Source organism: Zeugodacus cucurbitae, chromosome Y (assembly GCF_028554725.1).
Source record: "Zeugodacus cucurbitae isolate PBARC_wt_2022May chromosome Y, idZeuCucr1.2, whole genome shotgun sequence".
Taxonomy (NCBI): Eukaryota; Metazoa; Arthropoda; class Insecta; order Diptera; family Tephritidae; genus Zeugodacus; species Zeugodacus cucurbitae.
In genome coordinates, this window is record NC_071673.1 from 3594242 (window position 1) to 3607365 (window position 13124).

Below are 13124 nucleotides of genomic sequence, written 5' to 3' on the forward strand. Positions count from 1 at the left end.
TAGCCATTCTCATGAAGAAAATGTTTATAATCATTTTAACACTCTCAATACCGTAGTAAATCGTTTCAAACAGCAATTAATTTTAGTCGAGGTAAAAGAAAAAGAAGTAGAAAAATATTTTCAAAAACAAACGCATTTTTATCGATATAAGAGATATTAACTCTCATAACATTATTAATATTGTAGATAAATATTTTGAAAAAGGTAAGATCGCTATATATTCCGAACTTAACAGAAAAGAACATAACGAAATAGAACAAATCCTTTTAAATGCTTACACAAACCACCAAAACATTTCTTTTGTAAATTGTACAAACTTTGCCAAAGATATCGAAGATGAATATGAACTAAAGAAACAAATATCGTTTTTCCATAAAATTGAAGTAGGACATTCAGGCATCATCCCAACCATCCGCAATTAAAAATTAAAATCCATGAAATAATAAATAATTGTGATATTTGTAGCGGTGGAAAATATGATAGAAATCCAATCAAAGCTAAACTTCAAATTACCGAAACACCAAATACAGTTAATGAAATTATCCATATAGATACGTATGTTAATAGCAAACAGTCATTTATAATATTCATCGATAAATTTTCAAAACATGTCATTTCTTTCCATTTACCTGATAGGAATAGTCAAACGATCATAGAAAAAATTAATGAATTTTTGTCAATTAAAGGTCATATAAAAAAGTTTGTTTTCGATAATGAATTTAATTCAAAGCCAATCCGTGAATTTTTAAATAAAGAACATATAGAATTTCATGCCACTAAACCACATAGCCATACAGGAAATTCAGATGTAGAAAGAAATTTGGAAGAAAAAGCTCCAATTATTATTCAAATGTGTAAAGCCGTAAAACTTTATAACAATTCATTTCACACCACAATAAAAGCCACACCTTTAGACGTTCAAAACAACAAAATTGAACATAGCATAATCAAAAATCGGTTAGAAGAAGCAAAATTGAAGATAATTTCTAACCATAATACAAGAAAGGAAAATTATTTAGAAACAAGGAGAGAAGGTTTCATTCGAAATTACAAAAGCGTTAGACACAAAGAAGAACCAAAATTAATTAAAAGAAATTTAGAAAACGTACATACATCATATATTAAACGTCCTTTAAAATTCGCAAACGACAATAACGACACCAGAAACTCTAACGACAACTAACATATTTAAAAAAAAAAAATCTATTTATTTTTGCATAATATACAATATATAATTTTAAAAAGAATATAAAACAAAACATCCTTCCTTTTGAATTCCGAATATATATAACTTATATTCCCATCGATCGTCTCAATTTTAACAGATAAACACTTACTATTATTGAAAATGAAATTGTAAAAACATAAAACAATAATTACTTATCATGATTCGTATCATAATTAATATTAAAATAAAACAACGTTTGCAACGTTTCTTTTGTCTAAATACTACTATTAAGATATTGAAATCATATATTCCAAAACCCAAATTAAAACGTTAACAAATTACAAATTTATAAAAAAGAGAATGCCTACGGCCTTGTTGGTGAGGCTGCGCAGCGCTCATGTTATTGTTTATTTTCTCGCACTTAGAATTTGTTATTTAGTATTTATTATTGTTTGTACACTTTTATTTTTGTGATTTTTTTTGTTTTGCTAACAATTTCGGCGTTATTGACTAACGCTTGGCTTAATGCACTGTTTAAGTTGTTTTGTTTTTTACGTATTTTATTTTACTTTTAGGTTTTAGAGAATAATCACGGAGCGCATCAAATACACGTCCGTATAGATTGAAAGCGTTCTCTCCGACTAATATCTGAAAATAAAATATTAATTTCTTTAATAAAATAAATGTCACCATAGCCCTGCATCGATAATTATTTTTATCTAAGAAAAATATATATCAAACTCCCTAAATAATTATTGAAGTTGAACAATACAAATAATTGAAGGAAAAGCTAAGTTCGGGTGCAAAAAAATATACTTATAGTCCATAAAGTGAATATCTTAAACTTTCTTAATATTATCTTTATACAATCTTTTTAGAGGGTATTTGTTTTATGAATTTTGAGTATTTATTTATTTTGATTCTTTTCATTTGTTTGCAAAATATCTGATATGTTCACAGCCGGTGAGTGGGCCACGCCATTTGTTTGAAAACATCTGTGTTTGAAAAACACCCACTGTGCACAAAAACAACAAATAAACAATCCAACACTAAATTATCTAAAAAAAAAGTAAAAAAAAAAACATTACAAACACCTGCCGTAGATAATGTGAAAATATTTAAAAGCCAACTGTTGACGCCGCACATCTGTGTCGGAAGAGAGATCACTACTTCGAAGCTTTTTCGATTTTGATTCTTCTTCTTTTTCCCTTCCTTTGCGACATCTCAACCGATCCAGACGTGGTAAGTGCAATTCCAATCAATTAAATAAAAATATAATTATTATAAGAAAATTTGTTCTTCTTTTTTTGGATTACTTTGTGTGGAATCAATTGCGCCCTCTATTTCCCCACGGCCAACCACAAATACGAAACGAAGCACACCGTACTCCAACACCTGAGCTAACATTGGTCCTTCGAGCCGGATAACAGGTCACAATTTGAATTTTTAAAGTGAAAGTGCATTAATTCGCCTGAGTTAGCAACACGCAAGGTTACAGCCAAACATATTTTGGACTTGTGCTCTGCAATCTATAAGGCAATAATTTAGTTAATTTGTACATAATTTATGTATGTACAAATCCAATTGTGCGGTGTGAAGTAGAGACCGAAACTTATTTTTGGCACTCTACTAACAAAATCAACGCACACTGCAGGTTGTATTGTACTTCATTTAAGTACAACAATAAATACACCTCGCCTTGCACTCGTCATTTAAGTTCACTTTATATATTCTAACAATATCTGTTATTCGAAATTTAATTTTCTTGAACGCACAAACAACGTCTGGAGCGTCAACAAATCTCTCTCGGTTTTCGTCTTGTTAATTTGAGTCTAGTCGCTCAACTCTGCCTTTCCATATATTGCTCGAATAGCAATAAAGGCAAGCAGCTATACAGTAGCTGCAGTTACGCTCTCATTACAAATATCTCTCGGTCCTTTTGTGTAGGTAATTTGAGTCTAGTCGCTCAACTCTGCCTTTCCATATTGTTCGAATAGCAATAAAGGCAAGCAGCAATACCGCAGCTGCAGTAACGCGAGTGATCAGTGAGAAGTAAAACAAAAAAAACCAAAGGAACAAAGCCCGAACCGCATAAATGCGTGAAGTGAGCAAATCAAAGGCAAAGCAGCGCAGCAGCCATCACAGAAGGCAGGCAGCAAAGGCAGAGCCAAAGGACAGCAACAAAGGGAACAATGGGGTTATTGCACTAGTGCGGATACAACCCCATAAACCAGGTGCAAGTGAATTAGTTGAATAGATCAAATAAGTATTTGTGAATTTTATTTGTAATTTGATTTAATAAAGAGTGACTAAGCACACATCAATCTTTGTTTGTGTACTTATACGAACACTAGGCGTGCAAGTGCATTGGGACGATTACCCAGCAAGCACTTTTCGAACAAATTTTAACGAAACGTAGTTGATTGTTTCTGCACTAATCTAATTTGCGATAGTACACATATAAATAAAAAACAAAAAACATTTTTTATTAAATTTATTATTTTTTATTTCGAAAGATTTGTACGCTTCTCAACTAAACAACGTGTTAATTCAGTTTGCACTTTCCGTGATTGGTACTGTAATTTTTAAACTTATTTCAACATATTTGCACATTTTTTCAAATTTAAATCAAATTTTAAAGTTATAGAAACGATTTTGCGCAACATATTTGCAGTTTCGGTTAAATTGTCAAATACAATGGAATCCATCAAGGCCTTTATCAAAGCTGCAGACGCTATACTGGAGTTTGAGGAGTCTCTTGCTCCAACTGCAAACAACCAAAATGCCTACTCTCTTGAAGTACAACAAGCCGAACTGAAATCTCTGTGGGCAGAGGTAAAGTCGGAATACAAGTTGTGTTTGCCAAAAGTGGATGCTTCCGACACAAAAACAGTTGAGGACATAAAACTTAAATATACCAACAGTTACCACGCATATGTGTGTTGTGCGGCCTTGATGGGCGAACACATGCACAACCTCACGGGGTTCAACCAAAGCCCAAGTTCAAATTCAACAGTAATTCAACCTGAACGGTTGCAACAAACGGCAGAACCCGTGAGGTATTCCCTCAACTTACCGCCATGTGATACAGAAATATTTCATGGCGATGTGTTGCAATGGCCCTCATTTAGGGATCTATTTGCCGCGACTTATGGGAACAACTCGAGGTTATCCCCAGTCGAAAAGTTATTCCACATTAATCAAAAAACCCGAGGTGAGGCGAAAGCTATCGTTTCGAAAGCGCCTCTGACAAATGATGGATTCGCATTGGCTTGGAATAATTTGTTGTGTAGATATGAAAACAAACGAGCTCTTGTCAATACGCAATTAAATTTATTATTCAAGCTTCCGCATATTTCAACTGAATCTGAGGCCGAACTCAGAAATTTACAGCGGGAGATAAATAGCTGCATTTCAGCTTTACAAATACTTGACATCAATATAGATAGCTGGGATGCCTTATTTACGTATTTGTGTTCTATTCGATTGCCTGACTATACACTGTCGCTTTGGGAACAATCTCTTGTTAGGTTGATAGACAAATTTCTAATCAAACGGGTTAAAACGCTAGAGAGAGAATCAAACCTCAAAGGCGAGTCGATTACTCAACCCAAGATTAAGTCGGCTGATGATGAAGGTCGGGCACCAACCTTGCAATCAAGGACAGGGTCCAAACCCATAAATTTTCATCACGTCAAGACAAATAGTCTTAAATGTAAACTTTGCTCATCTCAATCGCACATTTTAAAAACTTGTCAAAGATTATAGAGATGCAGCCTAACGCAAGGTTAAATGCGGTCAGAAAACTTTACGTCTGCTTAAACTGTTTATCGGACACAGATGAAGTCAAAGATTGTACAAGTATGTTCAATTGTACTAAATGCAAACAGAGACATCACCCTATGATTCACCGGGATCAGAGTGACGAAATAGCTCAGGCACCCGCCAGCACAGACCCTATTGAGATTTCCACTAAATCTCATGTGGCCTCCATTAAGGCCAATGTATCAAATGTGCCTAACAATCGAAGCATGCTCTTAGGTACAGCTATGGTGACTATATGTCACAACGAGAACACCTTCACTGTCAGAGCCCTGATCGATTCGGGATCTGAAGGAACCTTCATTACCAACAGTTTGCAAAAACGCTTAAATCTGACAAGCAGGAAGATCAGCGCACGAGTTTCGGGATTGAATAATACCGTGTCAGGACGAGTTCAAACGGTATGCCCAATCACCATTGGCTCGCCCCGTAACAAAGGTTTAAAATTAGAAACGGAAGCGTTGGTACTACCAAAACTGACTGGACTGCTTCCTTCCAGATCAATCAACCCTTCAATTGTTAAAAGGTTACCCAATATCCCCTTAGCGGATAATAATTTCCATACGAGTCAAAAGGTTGACTTGTTGATCGGAGGGGATATCTACCCTAAAATCATATTAAACGGGGTAAAATCAAAGATCTTCGATTCCCTCATTGAAACGTTCCCTCCGAAGAAACGAAGAATAAACCGACTTACGTCACATATTTCAACGAGGTATCTTTAGATGATCAGCTTTCCAAATTCCGGGAACTAGAAGAAATACCTAAAAATCATTTCTCACTGTAGAAGAACAATATTGTGACAGGTTATATTCAAAACCAACCATTAGAAACAGCGAAGCGCGTTATATTGTTTCACTCCCATTCAAAGTTATTCCAGCAGAAACTACTTCTGGAGCATCTCGTCATATTGCACTGAAACAGAAACGAAAGAAATGGAAACATCCCCAACAGAACGTCCAAGTAAACGACCAAATGATAGTTCGTGATGAAAATTTACCTCCAAATGAATGGAGGTTGGACAGGATCACCAAAATATATCCAGGGATGGACCAACGAGTTCGAGTTGTGGATATCAAAACTCAACGCGGCTTAATTTGTTGGCCTATCACAAAAATTGTCATTTTACCCAATCAATGTTAACTTATTCTATACATTCACACCTTAATAATTTTCTTTTCATTCAAGAAATTATCAAAAATGACGACTATCAATTGCCCGTTATGCATAGACAATCACCTTCTTCGCTGGTGCCCTAAATTTCGCCAGATGTCCCCAGAAAATAGGCTGAGGACAACCTTAATACACCGCTATTGCAGCAACTGCCTTGCCTCGAACCACTCAAAGGATGAGTACGACATACGCTGTAAACATTGCGGCAGCCCTCACCATACAATGCTCCATGGCATTAGTTCAGATGCTGAAGAACTAGACGAGAATGTCGTAGAGTTAACATGGGCACAACAAGTCGAGCTAGAGGCAGCGGAAATGGAAGAGGAAACCATCGCTACGACGGATTTGACACCTACTCAACTATGTCAACCGACGTCATCAGTCATGCAACCAAGGGAAAGCTCTGACCAACGATGCCTCTCCCGCATACCACACGCCCAGGATCGAGCCAGACTCGATTCGTTTCGCCGACTTCGGCGTGCTGGTAACTTCTATTCGGATTGGCGGCATGGTAACGATCGACCGAGACTCGATTCGTCTCAGCGACAGTACCCGTACCCAGCGGAACGCAATGCATCCCGCCGGCCACCCCGTCCGAAGAGAAGGTGTGGACGAGGTGCTCGACGTCAAGCAGACGCACGCCGTATTATCAAGGATAGGCACGCAACACTACCTTGGCAGCAAAAAATAGCGCTTTCATCGACCGCCTTAATCAAAATACGCACTGCAACCAGGTTCATCACAGTGCGAGCCATGATTAACCCGGTCAGTCCATCCACTGTTATTCTCGCTTCCACTATTTCACGACTGCGACTCCGCACACAAGCCCGTGACGACAGCCGAGTATGCGATCTCATGTTTCTCATGGCAATGACCGTCTAAGACTCCATTTGTCTCAGCGGCATTTCCCGGACCGAACCAGACTCGATTCGTCTCGTCGGCCACCCCATCTGCAAGAAATGCATCGCTTGCCAGAGGAAGTACAGGAGCCAGTCGCTTGTTAGTTTTAAGTAATAATTAATTAATTGTAAACTGCATTTAATAATTAATTGTAAACTGCATTTGCAGTAATACTGCAAGGCGGGCGGAATGTTGACGCCGCCCCGCCTAATTTCACTGCCACATCTGTGTCGGAAGAGAGATCACTACTTCGAAGCTTTTTCGAAGTTTTAATTCGAACACATATTTGCGCTCTTGCTTTGATTCTTCTTCTTTCTCCCTTCCTTTGCGACATCTCAGCCGATCTAGACGTGGTAAGTGCAATTCCAATCAATTAAATAAAATTATAATTATTATAAGAAAATTTGTTCTTCTTTTTTTTGGATTACTTTGTGTGGAATCAATTGCGCCCTCTATTTCCCCACGGCCAACCACAAATACGAAACGAAGCACACCGTACTCCACCACCTGAGCTAACACCAACTATGGTACGCACACACAAACCGACAAAAATGAAAATATGCAAACAAACGTGAACCCTGCCAGCCAGGCCTAACCAAATTCCCCTCATGTCTCTACACAATTACATATATTTTCTTCAATTACTAACACCAACGCACACGCTTGGGTTGTTTTGTTTTTAAACCTTAATGCGATGGGAAAAAAAATCCTCTAAAATATTTGGAAATATGTGCCTCAAAGGAGGAATTCATCATGCTAGGGTTAATACATTTCGAATTTCCCAACAGAACAAAACAAGTTATCTCATTTCTTGTTCTTATTGATTGAGTGCGAAAGAGATAACATAATTGTGCCAAAAAAAAAACCAAAAAGGGAAATAAAAAATTATTGAAAAACGCGCGTCATTTGCGTTCATAAAACATAAAGGTAAGTCGAATGATTTTATTGTTATTTTGATTTATATTTATTTAATTATTTTATTAACATTGTAGAGTACATTAGCATCCAGCAATAGTCAGCGGCAACATTTCAACAGCAACATATATTTCAAGAGCAGCAAACCAAAAAATTGTAAGTTTTAGTATTTAATTTATTATGTGTATTGTATTAGTGACTGTTTCGGTTTTGTGTGCCTGCGCAGTGCTAATATTGTATAAAAAGAAATGTGTTTCCTGCAAAAATTTAAAGTTTTTTGTGGATTATGGTGATTTGAGTTAGGAAAGCTCAGCTCTATATCTCTTTCCTTAGTATCACAAGCTTGTTGTGGTAAATTGATATGTTCAGTTTGCTCTAATTTAAGATATTCAAGTTCTTCATATTGGCAAACTTATATTTTACATTGAAATCACATCTGTGACAAGTGTAAATCTTGGGTTTTTCTTTTAATTTCAAATCGAGTGTACCAATAGGGATGGAATAATAGGATTGTGGTCTACCTCCCGATTTTTTTTCGTCTTTTACTATTTTTTTTTGGTATTCGAATTCTTGAATTTCAATAAAACCAGTAAAATATGCGTGAAATACCTAAGTTATAGGAACCTTGTCCCCCGTAATGCGTGTGAATGAATTGCTGTTCATCGTATGTTATTCTATCAGCACATCTTTTCCTGCAAAGATTCCAGTGGACGCACAATGCGTACAGGAACAAGTTTTCCTGCTGTTGAAGTATAACTTTCCCCCGAGGTTCTTAATTCTTATCATGTGGTATTATTTGGACCCACTTTCTTTGCAATACTTTCCGAATTTTTCTAAATTTTATTTTTTTATTATTATTAACCATTAAATGAGTATAGTACTTACAACTTCACTTTCCGAATCTGACTTATGCGCAGTGCAATTGCTTATGTTAAAATATGGATCAACAACCTAATCATCACTAGAAAAATCACCATCACTCACATTGCTAATGTCTAATAGGTTCAGTAAATTTTCACCTTCCATTTTAATAAAGAAACAACTAAAACCTCACAGTTGTGAAGCTACCGAACAGCTTAAGTAGAAAAAGAGAAGAAATAAGCACACACAAAACATACTTATATTGACTTAAAGCACCATTATCGGCGAACGAAAATTCAGTTGATCATTCTTAGTATACTTAAGATGTTCTGTAAAGCGACACATTTCATATACTTTATGATTTTAGTTTTATCATAAGCACTTATGTCCATTTAAATTATAGAAATCTGAAAAACTGTTTTAAACATAATGGCTTAAGTAAACATAAGATAATTGATTATATTATATTTGCTGAATATTGTCTAGTAAATATTCAGTTTATATTGACTTAAGATTTAAAAAGAAAATATTAATAACATATGAGACATATCAAAACCCTTAGGTTTACTTAAGATATTAAGACGTGTGAAATATACTCAAAAAGTATATATATATACAGTGGCTCACAGCTTATTTCGTGTAAGCAACAATTTTGATAATACTGATATGAAATTAATATTTTTTGCTCTGAACTAAATGAACGAATGATGCAATTATATTGATAATTTAGTTTTAAATACAAAACATGTAAAAAAATTTACAAAAGTATTCAAATTCAATATTTTATTAAACAAAAACCAAAAACACTCATAATTCATGGGTCACAGCTCGGGATGGCAACGATTAATCATTTGATTAAATTAATCGATTATTTTCATTCAATTTACGATTTAATTGCATCGAAACACCTTTTCTACCTTTTCTTTGCAAAATAATCGCAAACAGCATTTTGAAATTTAATACATTTTAAGACGTGTGAAATATACTCAAAAAGTATATATATATACAGTGGCTCACAGCTTATTTCGTGTAAGCAACAATTTGGATAATACTGATATGAAATTAATATTTTTTGCTCTGAACTAAATGAACGAATGATGCAATTATATTGATAATTTAGTTTTAAATACAAAACATGTAAAAAAATTTACAAAAGTATTCAAATTCAATATTTTATTAAAGAAAAACCAAAAACACTCATAACTCATGGGTCACAGCTAGGGATGGATGGATGATGATGATGATGAACGATTAATCATTTGATTAAATTAATCGATTATTTTCATTCAATTTACGATTTAATTGCATCGAAACACCTTTTCTACCTTTTCTTTGCAAAATAATCGCAAACAGCATTTTGAAATTTAATACATTTTATGTTCATCTAAGTTAGCGTACAAGGTTCGAAATTGGTCGCATCAGTAATTAATGACTGGAAACGGTGTAAACATAGTTAAATTCTAATATGTCAACGTAGTTTAATATCAACAAATGAATGTCTGGTAACACTGCATTTACAGTTAAGTCAAACGCATTTTACGTTCAGTTGTTTGAAGAGCAATGGCGTCAGTTAAAAGCGAAGTGTGGACATTTTTTTAATAAAATAGCAATAACTACGTTAAATGTCAACTTTGCTGCAAAAATTTAAAATTTTCTAATAACACAACAAATATGTTGCAGTATTTAAAATTAAAGCATGCAACAGTAGCCTGCAAATTGTGGTAAGTTGGAGCAATCGGTATTACATTTTAAATTTCTTCTAGTTATATATAAATATATGTGTACAAATTAGACTCTGAAATCTAGGAGTAACGACAATGTTCCCCTAAGTGATGATGACACTGACACCATGATTGAAATGCCGAGTTGCAGCAGCAAACCAATTAATGAAAGCCCTTCAGCTTCGAAACACTATTGATGCTTGGAAAGAAATGAAAACCGTACGGACTTTCAAAAAAGTATTGTCATCTACTTGGTACCTCAATACCTGCTGAGCGGATTTTCTTAAAATCGGGTGCAACTGCGACCGAAAAACGCAATCGTTTGACAACAAAACGTTTATCGAAATTGCTTTTTCGTCAAACTTGGTTGAACAGACTTCTAAATTTTCTTGACTTCAATAAATATATTTTCCTTTATACTAAGACAAATGAATTTTTAATACGATATTTTAATTTTATTTTCGTTTTTGTTTTTGTGTATATACCAACATAATTTGAATGTCTGAAATAAGAATATAGTCTCCTATATTTTATTGGTTTATTTTTACGCAAAGTTGCAAAACATAGTCTTTCAAGTAATAGGCAATTCTTTTACTTTAAGATTGCTGTACAAATTTTGAAAAATTTAATACCATTGTGCTACTTAACTTCAAATATAGACCATTTTCTCTTTTAGGATATGTCTCGGACTCTGTGATAGAGCATTATAATACAAAATTCGGCCCTGAAACTTGGTGGTGGTCTTTATGCAATTTAGTATTATTTGAAAACATTGGAATTAATCGATTACTCGATTTTTTTTACATTAATTGCAATTATTTTTTTATATCTTGCAATTAATCATTTGATTATTTAATCGAATAAAAAAAAATTTTTGCCATCCCTAGTCACAGCTTATTTCGTGTGTTGATTTTCGTTCATGTGATACATGGAAATAACGGATGCAGAAAACTAACGGTAAATCAAAGTGTGAACAATGAATACTTAAGAAGCAGTTTATGTTCTAAAAACAAGCAGATCAGTTGCAATTACGCGGTATATCAACATGGGTCCACGCACTTCAATTGAAAAACGCGAATTAATTATTAAACATTTTCAAAGTGGAAAAACGCAAAAACAAATTGCTGAAATGGTTGATTTAAGTTCATCTACAGTTCAATATGTAATTCAGCGCTTTGTACGTGAAACTCGCGTGCATAACAAGGGTCGAAAGGCTCCTAATAAAATTTTTAATGAAACGGATGAGAGGTGGATTTTAAAAAAGATTAAAAAAGAACCAATGTTAAGTGCTCCAGCGGTGACCAAAGATGTTGAAATGTTTCTCGGCAAAAAATGTCATCCAGAAACTGTGCGCAGAATATTAAGGGATTCCAATTTTCATGGGCGAACAGCACGGAATAAGCCTTTTATAAATAAGAAAAATAAAAAAGCCCGTTTACAGTTCGCAAAAGACCATTTAAACAAGGACAATGCTTTTTGGAATACGGTTATTTTCGCCGATGAGAGCAAGTTTAATCTTTTTGCATCAGATGGTAAAGCATACGTATGGCGGAAACCAAATACTGAGCTCCAAACAAAAAATTTACGCGCAACAGTAGAACATGGTAGCGGTCATGTAATGGTTTGGGGGTGTATGTCATCTGCAGGCGTTGGTCGATTGGAGTTTATAGACTCCACTATGAATAAAGAAGTGTACCTAGACTTACTGAAGCAAAATTTGCTTCATAGTGCAGAAGACCTGGGTATACGTGACACTTTTCGATTCTACCAGGACAATGACCCTAAACATAAATCTGGTCTTGTACATACTTGGCTCATTTGGAATTGTCCACACCTCGTCCAAACACCTGCACAGTCACCAGATTTGTTCGTTATTTGTATGGCTCATTCTGGAAATTAATATTAGAAAACACCACATTTCTAGCGTCCAAACTCTAAAAGCGGCTTTGAAGGAAGAGTGGGGTAAAATATCACTAGATTATACAAAAAAATTGGTGGAATCAATGCAAAACCGCATGAAAGCTGTAATCGAGCAAAAAGGCTTTTCCACAAAATATTGAAATTTTATTTTGGTTTAGTTTTTATAACTTTTTAGTAAGAATTTTTATACCACACGAAATAAGCTGTGACCCATGAATTATGAGTGTTTTTTGTTTTTGTTTAATAAAATATTGAATTTGAATACTTTTGTAAATTTGTTTACATGTTTTGTATTTAAAACTAAATTATCAATATAATTGCATCATTCGCTCATTTAGTTCAGAGCAAAAAATATTAATTTCATATCAGTATTATCAAAAATGTTGCTTACACGAAATAAGCTGTGAGCCACTGTATATATTTGGCGTAGGAACTGCTTTAAGCGATTATAGCCGAATCCACCAGAGCGCGCCACTCATTCCTCCTTTTTGCTTTTTGGCGCCAACTGGAAACACGGATGTTGTCATCGTCCACGCTTCAGCGCCATACATCAGGACGGGAATAATGAGCGACTTATAGAGTTTGATTTTGGTTCGTCGAGAGAGTACTTTACTTTTCAATTGCCTACTCAGTCCAAAGTAGCA